Source organism: Dipteris shenzhenensis, chromosome 28, assembly GCF_047967505.1.
Source record: "Dipteris shenzhenensis isolate YYH24624 ecotype China chromosome 28, Dip_SZ_1.0, whole genome shotgun sequence".
Lineage (NCBI taxonomy): Eukaryota > Viridiplantae > Streptophyta > Polypodiopsida > Gleicheniales > Dipteridaceae > Dipteris > Dipteris shenzhenensis.
The window spans coordinates 25916603-25933940 of record NC_141623.1 but is presented as its reverse complement, the minus strand read 5'-3'; positions in this window follow the sequence as shown (position 1 = coordinate 25933940).

Below are 17338 nucleotides of genomic sequence, written 5' to 3'. Positions count from 1 at the left end.
ATAAGAGTCCCCCTCACAATCCTGAGTTTGTCCATAGTTTGTGCTAACAATTCCACTTGAAAATGGGTTACAAATATCTTATTTAAAGAATCATCCTCACTTTTAACTTTTTCTTTCTCCCTCTTAGCCTTTACCACTTCTTAGTTGGGACTTCTTTGTTTGAGGTTATCACTTGCAAATCCTTTTATTTGCAACTCCTCTTTTGGTTTTGCTCTCCCTCTCAGAATACAAAGCTTGCATCATTATGCTGTCCAAGCTAGAGCTACAAGAGATGTAGAGTTAAAAAGCCATGGAGGATTGCCTTGGCATCCTCTTGCCCATTACATGTCGGCATGAATTCTATTTCCGGTAGGTCCTTGGAGATAATTTATTTTCCTTCCAAATTCTTCCTCATCCATGGACAGGGTGGGATGCTCCCGTACAATGGCTCGACGTCGGAGTGTCGCTAGTCGAGCATGTGAATCTCTAAAGCGGGTGACTAGGGGCTTTGGTTTCAAATGTGTGTATAGGATCTTTTTGTGATTTCAGAGCCTCTCACTTTATTAAAGAAATATCAAAAGGGGCACCAAGGTTTGGGGCCAATCCGTGTCTTTGTTTTTTATCAGGGGCACTCTAGCTCCCAATCTGCTAGTAATACTTTTGCTGAATTGTTATTGTAATAGTGTTGACTGGTTGCTTCTTAGTTTTATTGCCCTCATTTATTGAAGGCTAGTTGTATGGGTTGTGTGTATTGGCATGGATTCTATTCTTGGTCAATCCTTGGAGATTTTTTTTTCCCTTCCAATTTCTTTCCATTTCCAATGTGTGTATTGGAATTTTTTAAATGAAGTAATGGATTGAGACATGTACCACATAAGAAACTAGATGTGTTATGGCAAGAGATAGAAAAGGATCTCTTAGCTAAAAAGAGAAGGTCGTTAGGAAGGGTGACACAGGTGAAATGGGATCCCTTGGCCTTGCATCCAGGGCATCTTGGAAGAACAAGGAAGGGGCCTCAAACCTCTTATAGTGCAGATGCCATTCTTTTAGACATGCCCACCAGCATGGTAGATGGTTTTATTGGCATGATTGATTGAACACATGGTCTATTGACATGCTTGAGGAAGTGCTCAAATTAATTGTGGTGTCATTGGATGATTCTATTGATTTCTAATGATGGGAGATTGAGTAACGAATTGGGAGACAGCGGCTTTTGCATTCATGACCGCATACATTTGCATGGAGTGGATCCTTTTGGGAGGCGACTTGATGGGAGGCAAGTGAAGAATACTTGTTCCAGACAATGTTTTTGAGTTGGTTTATTTGGTTGGGAGTTTACTATAGAGTTGTTCTTTTATGGAATACTTTTTTGGTCTAATAAAGGGGAAGCTAGTACAAAATCATGGTTACAATAGCAGATTGCCTTGTTATACAAAAAATATGGCTAGGCACATGGAATCTCATAGTGGAAGATATGTGCAAAAGGTAAAATTGAAGAAGAGATAAATTGTTGCATTGATGTGAATGACTTTTCTTTGGAGGATGTGGTTAACTATAACTTGGCTTTGTTTTTCTTTCGTTGTATGTCTTTGTCGTACAAACAAGTTATTTTTTAAATCAAATTTTGGAGTGCATCATGCTCTTTGCTAAGAGGAATTATATAATTTTACACTAGCAAGTTGCCACATGTATGCTATGCAAAGCCAAAATGTAGGATTTTGTTTTCTCATAGATCAATTCCATAGGACTTTATGATCTTATGCATCTTCACAATTGTTTGCATCATCCTCACTCTTATGGAATTACATTTTTGGAATACATCATAAAGTCATGCCTTCTTAATGGAGTTAAATGGCTTACTCGAGAGAAATAGCCAAATTTTGGGTATTTGACATTGGGTTCTAGCTGAAGCTTGGTGCGATGAATGGATTGAAACTATGGATTTGTTTTAAGAAGCATGTCAAACATAGCTAGCCACTAGCTATGTTTGTTATGGTTGCAATTTATCAAAAAACTCACGAAACTCACAAAATGTCAAAACCCATACACCAAATGCTCAATCCCTATCTTAGTGGAATCAATCATTGACTAATTTTTTTGTTGGAACATTCAATCATATAGTGGAATGTGATTGAATCCTTTGTGAAAATAAACCAATTTATTGAATCCTTTAATACTGGTTGCTTCCATTCTTAGTGTTCCCTAAGTTAGTTTATCATAAATATCTCAAACTAGGTTGACATTTTTATTGCCCATTGCTTTGCCATGGGTATTTTGTGGGTATTAGAGTCAATAAAGCCAAGTGGCAAGGTTTACATGGCCTTACTAAGGTGCACAACCACCACATAGCATTGGATGGTTCTTATACTCATAGGATATTGACTCAATACTCCATTTTTTTTGTTTATGTCACTCACACATTGTGCCTACATGGTACCCCTCTCACACCATCATCTATGTAGATGTACTCCTTTACATAGATCTACCATTATGTGACCCACAAACTATGCATGCATGTGTGTGAAGCCTCTAGGTCATCCTCATTTGGGGCTCACATTGGGCCATGACAATTTTACCCAATAGCCCCTCTCAATGATGAATTGTGGGCCTATACCAATGTGATGAAATGAGTGTTCATTTTGAGCCTATACCCAGTTAATGATTTGATTGCTACAATAAAGATATCTTAAGAACATGCAAAAGGTACTATTGTATTCAGGTCCAATCTCCCACATATCTCATTCCTCAAATAAGTAGACCTAGCACAAAACACTAGCATAATCACTATACCATGCTCCTTTGGCATTTCCATTTTGCATCACAAACCCATCAAAGTATTTAAGATGTCTAGGCACTACTAATCCGTCCAATCATTCTTCTCAAAATTTTGGAAAAAACTAGATTGGTCAAGCACTAAGCATTCAACATTATATACAACCATCAAAAGCCTTGAATTTCTTCCATACGTCTCTAATACCAAGAGCTCCCTAAGCCCACTCAAGTTTGAATCTTTATTCCACCAAAGTAATAACACAACCCACTATGGCTCCCTAATATTTGACACATGCTTCAAATAGGTCAGAAAAAAACCCTATCTAGCATCATGACCATGAAGAACCACCTCGAAAATTCCTCCATGTCATCTAGCTTCATTAGCCCATGTCTTCTGCTCATCTTCTATTTCATTAGCATCACTATCTCCCAAGAGTCTGTTACACTAATTTCATCAACCTACAAGGACTTCTAATACCTTTGCAATCCCTTTGTTTGTCTTGAAGGCTTCCACTATCCACTTAAACATTATTATCAAAGGATGCAATTGAATTCAATATCAATGTAAAATGAGAACAAATCCTAATTCTTCAATTCTTTAATTTCCTAAGATTGTAGCATGCTAGGTACTGTACCCACTAGATCAATATCCCTCTAAATTTTTGAGATTGTGCATGAGGCAATGTTTCCAACAACCACACACTCTGTGTCAAATTGACCGTCCACATTTGGGCCCTCATGGTGTAGATACAAACACATTTTGAGAAACCCTTGATGTTTTTTTATCTTTCCAAATGAATATCAATCTTCTAACCAATACTCAACATTGCACTTGAGTATTGTCACACCCTAGTAAATAAAATCAACCTTAGGTCTATTGCATGTAAACAATAAGAACAAACCTTGCACACCAACATAACTACTCTCGTGTTAATTTTGCCTTCATGGAAGAGTCCTTTTCTAGTCTACCTTCATCTTGTAATCCTACACTATTAGAAGTAGCATTTCTTCTTTTTCATTCTCTTAGTGTCATTTGAATGAGTTGTTGTCCTTTCAAGGATCCTTGTTCTGTAGCTCATAGGCAATTTGTTGACCATGAGCATAATGATTTAATTATTATCAGCCTCCTAATCAGCTACCACCTATTGATCTCTTAGAAACTCCCCTTGACTAAGAGAGTGTTGATATGTTTACCCTTATCCATTGCTATGGTAAACAACTAATTTTGGAAGTAATCATTGGTCTCATTTTTTTGGCCTTGAAAAAACCAAGTATCTCCATAACGAAATCATTGCAAACTAAATGTGCAAAAGCATTAGATCTGTTGCACTCACAATGATAAGAGATTGTGCCTACAATTTTCATCCTTAAGGATGTTGCCCATGGCCACCTATTCCATGTCCTATAATCTAAGTGAGACTACGTGGCTCTAGATTTCTATATTTTTAATTAGACACTTGGCCCCATCCAACATACCCACCGCATCAAAGTTTGGGATTAGCATGCAAGAGTCTACTAAAGTTTGAGAAATAAGTCAATTCCAAAACACAAAGCATGTTGACTTAATCATCATGACTAACTAATCAAAAATCACTTGTCATAGCTAGCTAATTAAATGTTACCTTTCTCTTTTAATTGTCAGAGTCTAGCGTTAATGCTACTATCCACTACTTGCTTCATGAGTGGTTCAATAAAAAAGATCCATTTCTTCAAATAGTAGCCTCTTTTGAATGAAGCGATCATGCATCTGGCTTGGTGTAGGAATGAAAACTAGGGCTTCTTGTTGTTGTAAGATGTATGCTACTCATGTTGTTAGAATATACTACTTCACAAGCAATGTTGATTGCTATTAACACTATATTAGGGAATTGTTCCTGATAGTTTGGGAATTTCCAAAAGGTAAAGATTTGGCCACATGGTCAAATCTCAAACCCTTAATTAAAAATTTAATCCACCCTAAATACTATATTTAGGAATCCATACAAGTCCCACTTTCAAATAATGGGTCAAGATTTTAGCCACAAGGTCAAATCTTCAACCTTATTTAAAAGTGGGACTTGGGAAATTCTAGGGAAATTCCCAAATTCTCTAATATAGTGTTTACTTAGTGTTTGGCTTCAATATGTATGGTACGAGTACTAGTACATCCCTTGTCATATAGGGAAAAAAATTTAAGGTACATAAACTTTGTAAATTATTTTTTTTTTCCCCAAAAAAAGAGGGAGGGAAGGGAGAGACAGGGGAGTTGGAGGAAGAGAGGGGAGGGGCAGTGAGAGACAACATTTTATCACATATATTTTGAAATTTAAACCCGCAAGTCCACATGACATAGACACAATTTGAAATTTAAACTGACATATTTATATAAAGATTCAACATGAACAAATGATGGTTTCCACACATACACTTCCACATGTCCAAAGAAGCACTGAGCGTAGGGGTCCCAATCCCTCGACACCTAGCCATGCACATGCCTCCTCACACCCCAAAATATCTAGTGAGTAGGGTCTTCATATCAAGGACTTATATCCAAGACCACATCCAATACCACTTTGCATATCAAACTAAAATCCCCATTTATACGCATAGTGAAAGTGTGGCCATCCCTTTCATTTAGACAATGCTCCATGCCCATGTGAGGGATGAAGGCCACCACCCCCAATACCCCCCTATGAATAAACCCCAAAGTACATAACATGGCCAAGCCAAACAAACCAAGGTGACCATGACCAAACACAAAGGCCGAGTCAACTGAACCAAAGGCAACCATGACTAAACACAAAGGCCAGGCCAACCAAGCACAAAGACTAGCTATCATCAAAGCCTCTAGATCACTTAAAGACCATGAGGAGATGGCATGAAGATGTCACGAATTACCATTGTCACATAAAGTCTAGTCATAGTTAATGCTACCATGGATTGCAACACCTCCTTAGTACAGCAAGTCCATCCTTCAATACAAGATGATATTTCTATTGGGATGTCAATATGATAGTCCACCCTAGTGAAGCTATGTTACTCCTCTTTGAAGAGAAGCTATATTTTGAATCATTGGTATTTTCTCCGAATAACATTGTGTCGATCACTATTCAATTAATCCTTTAACACAAGATGGGATTTCTAGTGGAAATGTCAATATGATAGTCCACCCTAGTGATCCAAAGTGTATCCAATAAATCTTGAAAATAGAAACAATATAGCTGGCACGTTTAATTAAAATACGTCGATCAAAACTTTTTTTTTTGTGGATTCGTCCAAAAATTATGGAGAAAATGTAACACTTACTCGGATCAATGAGTGAGTTATGAGGCATAATGGATAAAATCGACAACCTAATGAATCACTAATCATGAGAATGAATAGCTCAAGATTAATAACAATTTCAAAGGCAAGCTCGAAAGCATAAAATTGGTACTAGGGCACTACTACAATTCTACTGGCTTCCTCCGCTTTGACTAGCTTCCTTAATTTTTACCTTTCTCGATTGATTCTTTCCACTCACTATGGCCAAGATTCTCTCCAAAGAGATCCCTTTTGCTTCTTTTCCTTGATTGCTAGAGGAACTCGATGGCATTCTACAATGTTGATCTTCTATGAATTTTGACTATCCGTTCATTCACATGACACACGTTAGAGAGATGGCATGGTAATACCACAAACAAGACCCAAAGGCAATTTCCTTCTACCCAATCATAGGCTTGTCTATTGCATATGTGCTAAATGAACAACTTTGACAAGACAAAATACAAAAATCATAATCAAGTTCTCATAGAGTACATGCAGCAGAGTACATGCAGCCTGCCATTCCTAGTATCAGTGATTTGGGTAGAATGATCCAACATCAACATGGTTGGACATTGAACAAGCTCACAGGAATGATGGTCCAACATCAATGCTATTGGAAGTTGAAAGAGCTCACACTAATGAATATTTTTTAATGAGACTTGATAGTCATAGGGTGCTAGGGTGACAGATCATGGCATGCATCAGCATAAAAGCCATTCAAGATACATTGGCGATAGAGCAAGCAATAGAAATTCACATGCCCATTACAACAAGGAGTTAATGCGAGCTTTTACATCAAGATGACTTCTATGTTCGCTGCCATCTATGGATATTTGGCTACTGCTGATTCCATGAGATTTTGATAGATTTTAGAGGTCAAGACCTTCAAGGTTGACGAGCAAGAGAATCTCCTTGTGGTCAATTGGTATCCTACATAGCGAAACTCTCCAAAGAGTCATAATAAAGGTGGCTCGAGAGGTGGAGCACATAGGGAAGAGCAATTCAGTGGAGCCAACACAAGCTGGAGATTTAGGGTCAAGTGGGCTTAAAGTAATCATCGATGTAGAAGAATATAAGATCATGTCTCCTCTCCCCTTGTTCCAAAGAGAAGATTACTGGCACACTTCGGCTAGAACATCCTTAGCGCCACTAGCATTCAAATAAGAGTTCTCCTCTCCATCCCCCACCCTCATATGCATTAGTGCAAGAAGATTTTGATACAAGATGGGTGTACTAACAAGTTTTTCTTAGTATCATAGGCTTTTTATTCACTATTTACAAATGTTATAATAAACCTCTCTCTCTCTCTCTCTCTCTCTCTCTCTCTCTCTCTCTCTCTCTCTCTCTCTCTCTCTCTCTAATCTAAACATTCCAATTTCCATGCCTCCCCCATGTCTTCTTTCCTTTTTATTTGCTTCAAGCTATTTAGAGTTAATTGGCATACATATTTTCATAATTGACATAGCCTAAAAAAGGAAACAAGGCAATGCACAAGGAGTACAATTGTGACCAAGGTTCTTTGAAACTCTGTCATATATGGATGACACAATGTTATTGTGAAGAGATTTAATTTTACTCACAATGAGTGCTTTGCTGTAGAGTCATGTACATGCCTCAACAGTCCAAAGTAGAAGAGAGAATTTTAAGTGCATTGTATCCCATGTACACATAATCATGCACTTGATGCTATAGTGGATAGGACACCAACATTGTATAAAGTGGTTTGTCATCATACTTGAGGTGCCCATTGATGTGTTGTCATATCCGGTTTTGGTAACCACAAAGCTTAATTCGAATGTCTCTTGATTATAGGTTCAAAAGATGCCCTAGATCTTATAATACCTAGGGCATTGCATCAAAGCATGTTCCTTTGTGTCAAGACTACAGAGCCTCAGACCTCTAAAATGTCATATAGCTACAATTTAATGTTCTATCTCAATCTAAAATTTGTGATATAAAGTCCCGAGTTGGTCCACTACATTGGAAAGATGAACCTTTAGGTATCATGGTACCTAGAGAATCCATCCTCACCTAGATGGCCGAAATTCTCTTTTGTAAGGTCATTTTTTATGGAAATTCTTACTTAGATGGTCATTTTCATTACATGTGGCTATGGTGGGACTACTCATGTCCTATGGATTCATACTCACCATATATCTTTCCCAATGGGGGGAGGAATACTCGTCCTATGGATGCATACTTGAGAGGAGGACTACTCATGTCCTATGGATGCATACTTGCCACAGATATTTCCTAATGACCACATGAATCTTTTGTTGCATCAAGCACCTAGTGATGATTAGACATGTCCTTTAATTGAAACCATCTTTAGGCTTGTGTGTAGCAACATTACTAACCTCTATCATTTACAAGATGCATGGATGATAAGAAGGTTAGCCATGGTAATCTATATCGACTTACATCTATCCATCCAAATTGTACAACTCTATTTAGCTAGGAAATAATATGCAAAGAGGCATGTGTTGAGGGGTCTCCTTGCAAACTTTTTTGGGATAATGTCATGTGGAGTACATCTCCTCCCCTTGATCATGTTACAATATGCATATTCTTTCTTTCTACAACCCCATCCTACCGAGGGATAGACTTGCATGAATACTTTATTTGAATTCATTGTTCTATAAATAATCATTGAATTCATCTAAGAAATACTCTTCCCCTCCATCAGACCTTAGGACTTTTAAATGCATCCCTTTTTAATTTTCCACCATGGTTGAACAATAGCTCACATAGCATAGTTTTGAATGACTACTTGGTTGCATGTATGTGCATAATAAAATTTTAATGTTTTTGAATAACTTTTTATATCCTATACTCTTCAAGATGTATGATTCACATCCTAGATAGCACTTGTACAAGCATCTCAAAACCAATTCAATGGTCCAATTTCACGTCTACTATGTAGAAAACACTTGGATATAGGGCTGTTGGGTACACCAAGGAATAAAGAAGAGTAATCTCATGTGCATGTGCTAGAAATGTGCCTCGAGCATTGTCTCTCCAATCTCCACGAGACAAGGCTACCCTTTTGTCAACCATGCATGTGCTAGAAACATGCCTAGATCACTCTCTCTCCCATCTCAACAATAAGCCATGTCCTCTAATCAACCATGCATGTGTTACTAGTTCCATGGTAAGCTTAAAACTAACTCCCTTAAAAGTGTAAAATCCTCATGCTAAAGCTCTGCTTAATTAGTGTTGAACAACATAACCTTGGTTTTATCTAGGTTGACCTTCATCTCTACTCTCACAGAAGGCCTGCAAAGTTTTGAAGTGAACCAATCATCTCTATACTGTGCCAACGGTCAACACTACATCATCAGCATATAGCAAGATGGGTATGAGTATGTGCTAGAAACAATCCTCAATTAACTAGTGTCTCAAGGCCAACTCATCAATGTGAAGTCCAAAGAAAGTGGGGGAATCCTTGCTTTACCCCAATGGGGTTGCTCATCTCCTCTACTAGCAACCCCTATGTGGTGCACACTTTGGTTGTAACTCTCTCATACAACTATGACTACCCATATACTAGTATCATGTGTTCACCTTCTCTACTAACAACCCCTGTGTGGTGCACACTATGCTTGCAAATATTTCATACAAAGCCATGACTACCCATATAACATCATGTTCTATACCTAAATTTCAAACTCATGCAATGGGTGATGCCCATGTTATTGAAGTGAAGGCCATCCAAAAGTCCATAAAGTAGCAATGTAGACTTTACTCTTGATGTTGGCTTCCTCTTTGATGGCCCTAACAATGAAGATGTAATATGATTGTTACTTGCCTAAAACGTACATGTGCACTTGATAACATGCTTGCATTGTCAACGTGAGTATCTCAAAAGTTAACCCATAGACCCTGGCCATGAGATGGCCAACCATGATAGGTCAATGTTATTGGTATCCATGGAATCCCTTGCCTTGTGAAGGGATATGATGGTGTTTGTAGTCTAGGAAGTCCAAAAGCCTTTGTAGAAGCCATCATTGAATAGCTCAACTAGAATTAGAGCAAGTACTCCCACCAATGGGTTAGAAGTTTTGCTTGGAGGAACTTTTGATCCTTGGCTTTGCTATTCTATAACTTCTAGATGGCCTCTTTTAGACAAGCTATGCTCTGGTGAAGAATGTTTTCTAGGACAAGCATGGACTAGTCAGCAACATCATAGAACGCGTTTGTGTAAGCTTTCCAAAGGCTCGCACCCTCTTTCTAAGAGCTTTATGCAAAATCCTTTAGACTTATTCATATACAAAATATTTAAGATCTCTTGTTCATGGTGAGGATGAAACAATTGTTTCTTCCGACATACTAACCAATCAATACTCTATTTGACGTTGTTCCTACTCAGGGCATCCAACGTTGCCTAATCCTTTTGCACTCATCATAATACCAACTATTTTGAGCTACTAACCCTTCAAGTAGGTTGATGGTGTAGGGAAGGAGTGTCATGATTCATTGAGGAGGCAATCAAAGAGAAGAACTTTGGCATCCATATGTCTAGTTACTCAACTATGTGCTCTAAGACAGTGCAAGATAAATTACCATATATGTGTTCTAATGAGTGGTCAAAGTCATATTGGTATGAGGGGGTTTATGTGTCTCTTGAATAGCCTAAGGGAGTGACAAGTTGAAGGGAAAGTGGTAATGGTTACATGCATGCGTGTGTGTGTGCACGTGCATGCATGCGTGCGTGCATGCGTGCATGCGATGTAAAGGCCAAGGATTCCCATGACAAAGTCCACTACATTGTGGGCACCCCCAGGAGGGCAACATGTATATCCCCTCTATCCTAACCATCTCTTTACTCCTTTGTAAATGATCAATTCAGGAGTGTTGCACATGTCCAATAGATAGCTTCCATGGTGTGTGATCAAGGATTCTATATACATCCCCTAACTATCTCACTGTATTGGGAGCATGATGGCATCCTCCTACGATCTATGCCTACATGCCCATGGCCCTGTCCCCCATAAGTAAAATATCACCCTAATGAGTCAAATACACCTATATTGGGCATGGTCATATGTAGTGATGATTGTAATCTACGTTTGGAGGTGTTGGAGGTGAGAGTAAATAAGGACTACTACTTCTCTAGACCCTTAGACCCCTCAATCTAAAAAAGCCCTTCGTCAACCTGTGGACAACCAAGTATACCCATGTAATATGGGTGATCCCCTCTCTAGGATCCAATGTGTCTCAATTGGCTCTCTATTTCAAGACATCTTGTCCATTTTGATGCTCAAATTGTGAGGGGCATGTTTAAGACCAGAGTGCATGTTAGGAGAATGTGAGAGCAAGCTTTCCAAGCTAAGTGCAAGAAAGCAAGAGGCCACAAATGAAACAACCCAAGCGACATACATCCAATCTACTTGGGCGATTCGGCAAGGACCCTTGGCAAGCCCATAAGCAAGGAGGTGAATAGACACACCCATGATTAGTGACCACAAAAACAGCATGCACTATTGACGCCACCCATAACACAAGGTGACTACGCTCCATGGAGTTCTGAGGCTTTGTATCCCACAACCAATCAACGCAATTTTCCTTCTTTTTTTTCTTTTTTAAGGAGCGGAATCCAACAAGATAGATGACTAGAGTGGACAACGGGGGTGAATGGAGATGGACAAATGAGGATGGATGCATAAAGATGGATAGTTGGAACGAGATGGACAAAGGCGACGGAGATACCTAAGGGGGATGAACAAGGATGGCAGGTTGGATAGGGGAGAAGAGATGGCAATAAACGAGCATACACAAGAAATCACAATCCACACACACACACTCACACAGTTGCTTGGCATTGCATCAAATAACTTGGAAATTCACATTGATATTCAACACCCTTTTGTATTTTTTCTTGAATTCATGTCCATATTGAGGTCGAAGAGACAAATGCTTATACAACACACACAAAAACAAGCACACATACACACACCATGCATGACAAAGGTGCCTATGTTCACCTTGCACTAGATAGCTATGCACTTCTATGTGCTTTCACTTTCTTAGATTCGTGTCTATGTGGGGTATAAACGCTTGCACATCCATGCTAATACATAAAAATGCAATTTTTGCACAATGTGTGGGCTAGGAATAACAAGAGAAGGGGAAAAGAAAAGCAGAAGAGAGAGAGATGGGTGAGGTGGGGTCAGGGGGGAGGGGGGTACAACTAGGCCTAGAGTATCTTAGAACTCAATGTTTTTTTTTTTTTTTTGGGGGGGGGGATATACCTGTTACTATTACAATGACATTCAACCCTTTGCTATTTGTGACACCTGTGTTTCTTTTTGGGTTGTAAAGGCTTGCCACTGGATGAACATTCACCCTTTCCTTTGTTGCGAGCCCATAAAGCGCTCGAGTCCTCTAGACTCCTTCAGAAGATTTGACAAAAGCTTTGCAAGCTAGACATTGCATACTACTGCTCAATTTTGCACATTTAATCACATCAAGAATTGACATCAAATCTACAGCTTGTATCCAATAGGTTGCCCCATGGCAACTCTTGCAAGCTTAACGGGGCTTTGCTAGCAACCTCACTGACAGGATCCTCCAGATATTCTGGGATAGTTCTCAAATGTGGCAAGGGTTGTTTCTTACTAAGGACTTTGTTGTGTTTGAGCAATCTACTTAGGATAGTAGTAAAATGATCCCTCCCTCCCTCCCTCCCTCCCTCTCTCTCTCTCTCTCTCTCTCTCTCTCTCTCTTTCTCCCTCTCTCTCTCTCTATTTTCTAATCTCTTAGGCAATCTTGCCCTTCTAGATGTTAAGGGACCTTCTTTTTTTCTCTCTCACTCACACACAAGCACAAGCACAACAGTCTAGTAATTTAATGGAAAGTTTAGAGAAAGGAAGACTATTGATATTCAATTCCTTCACATTTCCATGCATACACATGACTGCTATACAGAAGTTGTGGCCCATTTTGTAAGAATTTAGATCCTTGCATGTATAAAGAGAACATCATATTTTACCTAGATCCTTGGATGATCCTCAAAATGAGGATCATCCATTAGTGATATGTTTTGATTTCAAAACCTTTATTTTTAAGGGTTAAAAAATCCAATCTTGAATCAAACAATCCACAACTTTTCGAGTTCATAATCTCCATTCACAACTCCTTGACTCTTGCTTCCCTAATTGCAATTTTTGTCAACCCTCTGGCCACATCTTTTCACAAAAAAATCAACCTTAAAAGGTGAATTCTAACGATGGATTTTATTTACTAAAAGGTGAGAGCATATCACTCACACAGCTTCCAAACAATTGTCCACAGATCAATTTTTTCAAATGCTGACATACATGCACACATGCACCTTTGCAAACAACAACTGGAAATCATGTTTGCAATCATGCATAGTGCAGCATATAATCGTTTCTAGGGCACCAATGATGACTATGAAAGGTACATCAGGGAATCCTGCGGGTAATGGTCCCCTCACTCAAAGATGGTTGGAGTAGCTTCAGCATAGCAACAACCACGACAGCGACGTCCACTGCAGGCAGTGGAAGTGACAAAGGCATTGTAGGTGACTACAGCAACGGCATCCTAGCCTTCGCTGGTCTCTCTGACACCATCTAATAGATTAACCTTGTGGCTACAACCGACGCATGTTCAACTCCAATTTTGTGCATAGCTCCTAGCACATTTGGCGATGTGTTGTTCTGCCAGGACCGATCCCTCTCGAGTAAATGCAGTAGAGACTAAAGTTCTTCAGCTGCAAAGTGAGAATGAGGCGCTGCAAAGTGAGAATATGAGGATGCATCAACTGGAGTGGGATGCAATTTTGGACGCCCAACTGCAGGTAGCCAAAGCTCACTTAGAACCCACACAGTAGTTGCATGCGGAGTACATTGCAGGTATTCATGACGAGCTATTGCAACACCGTACTACCAATGCACTGGCTGAATATTTGCCATCTTTCCTTGGCTCCGTTAGCATCAACATGGAGAAGATGGAGTTGCTCCTTGAGGCTTTGCGAGGAGACATGCGAGCAGAGTGGGATAGATGGATCACACACTGCTGAGAGGCAATACCTCCACCAACGTGTCGAGCTATTTTTCCACACCAACACCGACTAGATGCGGATGGTGGTGTGGGGTCAGTTGCGTAAAGTGGTCCTCAGGTGCAATCTCTAGTCCGAGGGGTTTGAGTGCTTCTACAGATGGGAGCGGTAATGTGGACAAGGGAAAAGGGGTCGTTGAGGAGTCAACACCTATTGAAGAAGATTGGCATGCAAAGTATGAAGAGTTGGCTCAAGACATTGTGGAAGCTGTTGCTCCCTCAAGTAAGAAATTACAGATATTGAAGTGGCAAAGGCGTTTCCTATGATTTTGGTTGGAGCTGTGTATCCACTATTTCAGCATGTCCCTGCCTCCTCGCCCTCCTTGGTGGAAGGAAGCAAATGAATTTTCGCAGATATTTTATAATAAACATACTTGTTTTCCAGGTTTACCTGATCCTCTTTATGAGCCAATTATCATGGAGCGCCAAGCTACACAAGAGGAGCGCTGGGAGCAACAACTACCATAGGATGCATGGATCGAAGAGGTACTTCCTATTGAGAAGTGGCCTAAGCATCACCTTGTGGATTGGTCTAAACGGCATCCATTATAGTGGCTCACTGACAGTTGAAGATGTGGTTGTGAAAGAGACAACTGGAGATTGCTCAGGCAGGATCAAGTGAAGCTGAGCCTACAAAGTAGTTAAGACTGGAATTGAGTAAATGAAGTGATGTGGGACCGAGCCAAGTTGGGTTTCTTAGTGCACATGTGCAGTCCGGTGATGAGTAAGAGTCCGAAGCAGTGGCTTTTGGGTACCCTCGTAGTTCGCAAAGCACCCTGAGTGTTGTGTGGTATTACACAAGTAGGCAACAGAACGATTCTTACTTATTCATTGAAGATAGATTCGAAAAGAGAGGCTTGTTTTCATGCATTCTTAGTGATGTAGTTGTGATCTTCCTAAGTTGCACTTGGTTCTCTACCAAGGCTTTGCCCAAAATGATTGTTGCACAAAATACACAAGCACATTCTGCTATCTATCATAAGGAATGGGTATCTATTATGGATTCGAACAATCCACCGTGATTGCCATGCGTTATTGCATAACCATGCGGGTTAGCGACACTATGCAGGTTAGCAAGATTGATTGCGAGGGGTGTGCGTGGGTAGGCTAGTCACAACGGCTGACGGTTCGGTTCTCAAACGGTTCCTAACCATTGTCTTGTTCTTGTATGCATGCTATTACTAGCATTCCAACTCCATTCATTCTTGATATATGTTAGATATCAATGCTCCACTCTCGTGTAACTACGCGGGAACCAACTAACTCTACTTGTAAGCCCCCCCATATGAGGAGAAGGCATTTGAGTAGCTCGGTTATCTAGTAGGTCCTGGTTTGGACACCAGATAGGAGCCATGTGTGGCCTGATAGCTAGTCGGCTTCAGATAGAGTTGGCACACTGCCAAGTAGACTACATGCAAGTGCGGGAAGACATCCCATGACTGACCGCACTGAGGGTAGACGAAGCATTTCTCGAGGCAGCCCACTCTCGAGTTGCGAGGCCCGTTTGAAGCCCCAGATGATCCCAGATGGCTTTGAGCCGAACGAGTACCGTAGGTTAGTTGCTCTATTCTGCACCACGGTTCTTATGTGTGGTCGATGGCCTATTTCGAACCGATCTCTAGTCGATCGTTTTAGACCGACTGGGTCGATCTCCTAATTGAGTCTAACCGACTACGACTGGTGGCTATATAAGAGCAAGCCCGTGAAGCCCATATTCATCATTGGCTGCCGCAACCCTGATTCCTTAGGATCCAACCTCCGTCCTCTACTGTTTCCAGCACGCCATCAAAGCTTCACACAGGATTGCACGACTGGGAGACAACACCATCTATTGTATCAATTTTACAGTAATCAAATTTTTTATTCTCTATACTATCTGTTGAGCACAGACGTTATATTGTGTTACTACATGGTATTAAAGCTTAGGCTTTAGCAAGAAGATTTGGTAGTGTATTTCTATTTGCGAGCAAATTGTGAGAGATGGCCCAGCCCGCAAGACTGCGAACCCCACCGTTCGACGAAAGCGAAAAGTTGGACCACACTAACTATCCACTCTGGAAGTTCAAGATGAAGACGCACCGTCTTTCTAAGAGCTTTTATGCAAAATCCTTTAGACTTATTTCCATACAAAATATTTAAGAGCTCTTGTTCATGGTGAGGAAGAAGTAATTATTTCTTTCGAGATACAAACCATCAATACTCTTTTTGAGACTGTTCCTACTCAAGGTGTCTAGCGTTGCCTAAGCCTTTTGCACTCATCATACCAACTATTTTGAGATACCGACCCATCAGGTGGCTTTCATGTGCTTGATGGTGTAAGGGAAGGAGTGTTGTAAACCATGAAGGAGACAATTAGAGAGAATATCTTTGACCTCCATATGTCTGGTTACTCAACTATGTGCTCAAAGAGAGTGCAAGATAGCTTACCATACATGTGTTCTAATGAGCGGTCAAAAGTCATATTGGTATGAGGGGACTCGTGTGTCTCTTGAATAGCCTAAGGGAGTGACAAGTTGAAGGAAAAGTGATAGTTATTACATGCATGCGTGTGTGTGTGTGCGCGTAGAAAAGGTCAAGGATTTCCATAACAAAGTCTACTACACTGTGAACACCCCCAAGAGGAGAAGATCTCCTCTATCCTAACCATCTCTATAGTCCTTTGTAAATGAGCAACGCAAGAGTGTTGCAATGTCCAATAGATAGCTTCCAGGGTGTGTTATGGAGGATTCTATCTACATCCCCTAATCTCCAATTGAAATAGAATTATCTCATTGTGTATTGGGAGTATGATGGCATCCTCCTACAATCTATACCTGCATGCCCATTGCCTTAGCATTGAAAACCCCATAAGTAGAATCTCACCCTAATGAGTCATACACCTATATTGAGAATGGTCATATGTACTAGGGCTTGTGATCTACGTTTGGAGATGAGAGCAAAAACGGACAACTACTTCTCTAGACCTTCGAACCCCTCAATCTAAAAAATCCCTTTGTCAACCTATGGACAACCAGGTGTACCCGTATACTATGACCCCCTTTCTAAGATCCAATGTGTCTCAATTGGCTCTCTGTTTCAAGACATCTTGTCTAATTTGAGCATCTTTAAATTTGATGATACTTTTCTACCACGAATCATCTTTATGCATGCTCAATTTACTTTTTAACAATCCCCAATATTTAAGAAATCGTTGGAGGTTTTTAACAAGCTAAATGTATCC